A 2357-nucleotide genomic window follows, 5' to 3' on the forward strand; every position below is an offset into this window, starting at 1 on the left:
GCAGGGCAGGGCCGGGGCCGGGGCGGGCGGGCGGCCGGCGGCCGCCACCACCACCTCAGGGCAGGACGGGCGGGCGGGGGCCGCGCGGCTCTCGCGAGCGCGGCGCCGCCCCGCCCCCTGCCGGGCGGAAGTGCGGGCGGGAGGGGCCTGGGCGGCGCGGCCTGTTCCTGCCGCGTAAACGTCAGGGCGCACGGCCGCCTCTACGCGTGACGTCAGGGCGGCCTATGCGGCGCCGGGCACCCTCTGCAGCGCCCAGGCCCTGTGGGACTGCCCGGTACCCCGGAGCCCCGCAGCGTCCCCCGCCGGGGAGGCCGGTCCCCGGGCAGCCGGGGCTCTGCAATCCTGGCCCGTTTGAGGCCGGGTGGGCCACCGGCGCCGTGCTGGCTGTGAGCCCTCGCGGGGCCGCGAGCTGAGATCGGTACCCCGGGCGGAAATGTCTGTCCCTGCTGCGGGCACTGTCCGCACGCGTGGCCGGTGAAGGCCAGCACGTACACCATAGAGAAGGAGAAAGGAGGGAGACTGATTTTTCCCTGTCGGTCTGGCCACAGGGGGAAATGGGAATGAGGGCGATAGTGACAAGCAGATGACAGAGAATTAAGATATTCTATTAGAGAAACGGTTAAGAAGTTTTGAAAGGATTTTTTCTCATTAGCGTCTGTAATGAATGCTTGAAACGTAGCAGGAATTAAATTATGTGGTTCATTATTTGCTTTTCCTTCTCTTTTCCTTCCAGTAAATTGCCATGTGATGTTCCAGGCATTTTCTTCTGCCATCAAATTATGAATGATCCGAGAGCAATAATTCACAGAGGAGAGGCTTCCCTTTGAAACCTGAAATGGCTTTTCTTTTTAATATCTGCATGGCGATAAGTACCAGTTTCTGAGCCAAAGCACTCGATCCGTGTGACGATGGCAGGTTGATTGTAGTTCTAGGCTTCCCTCACTGCTGGCTGGGTGCTGACCTCCCGCCCCTCTTGCCTTCTGCTGCCCTTCGCTGGGTTCCACCTCTTCTTCATCTGCCTTCTCTGGCTTCTACCAAGGCCAGTGGTTCCCAAAGCAGGGACACACTAAAGCTGTCTCTCCATGTGCTTATTTTTGTGAAACTGGTAAGAGCTTAATATACTTGACACAGCTCCCCTTGTCAAACAGGCTGACATGCAGGGCTTGTGCATATGCAGGTACACACACACCCTCCTGCACAGGCGTGTGGCATGGAGCCACGTCCTCCTGTTCCCTGCAAGTCATGAAGGTTCTCAGCCACACCAGCAGAAGGGCTGGCATGACAGGAAGGAGACGAGTTGGAAAGGCACGAGCAATTCTTCTGATTCCTCTTAAAAATAATGAAGCGTGAGCCTAGCATACACCTTAAGCTCTTAATGCTGAAGAATTTGGGCAAATAAGTAGTACAGAAAATTACTGACTTGTGATTCATTGCTCACCGTTCCTGCTCTAACTGACAGCCAAACACAACGAATGCATTAGAGTAAGTAGGATGGTCTCTAAATTATTAAACACAACTATGATGTAACCTTAGCTGGAAAGGCAGACGGCTCTGGAAACCAGAGAAAAAATGCTATTGGAAAGCATCTTGAATTGTTTATCAGTTTGTCAGTAACTGATGGCAGCTGCGCGACTTTGTGTTTTGTTAGGCAGAGGAATTAGCGTAGTTGCAGAATTAAGTAAAAATATCCAAATAAAAGCCCAATTCTGGCATGTAGCCAAGTCTGTGATTAAAATTCAGCCCAACTACAGTGATCCATCCCCGCTTGCCTTTTGCGCCAGAGTGGCTGCTCAGGGCCTGGTGGAGCCTCCAGACCAGAAGGATTACGACCATGGCTCCACCGTGACACAGCCCAGCCTGCCTTTCTCTATGGGCTGCAAAGCGTCACCAAGCATTGGGGCCAAGACAGAGCCCGAAGAAGCAGGTGTTATTGCTGGTGGCAGATGCCAGTGGGGCGACACTGGCCCCTAACTCTGCAGGGTATCCCTGGGCTTGCAGAGCATCTCCGGGTCTGGCTGCTGGTGTCTTTGCTGCTTGCAGAGATGCGCAAGAGGGCAATTGGGTGTAACAGGAACAAAGATTCCAGAGATAGAAGATAAAGGTTGTAATTAGTGTTTATAAATGACCTGGGTGTTTTCGGCGCGGGGCTGGCACAGCCCTTTCCCAGGCTGCAGCAGGGATGAGCACTGGGCTGGCAACTGGCAGTGGCAAGGGCTCCTCTTGCCTTGCCGTGCACTGATGAAAAGTGGCATGCTTTGGCTGGGAGGGGCTGCAGTGGCCAGCTCTGGAAGAACTGGGCTATTAAATCCTCAGACTTCTACCCAACATCACTCCTGGGCCCAAAAAGCCAAACACAG

The sequence above is a fragment of the Rissa tridactyla genome, chromosome 9 (genome assembly GCF_028500815.1).
Source record: "Rissa tridactyla isolate bRisTri1 chromosome 9, bRisTri1.patW.cur.20221130, whole genome shotgun sequence".
NCBI lineage: Eukaryota > Metazoa > Chordata > Aves > Charadriiformes > Laridae > Rissa > Rissa tridactyla.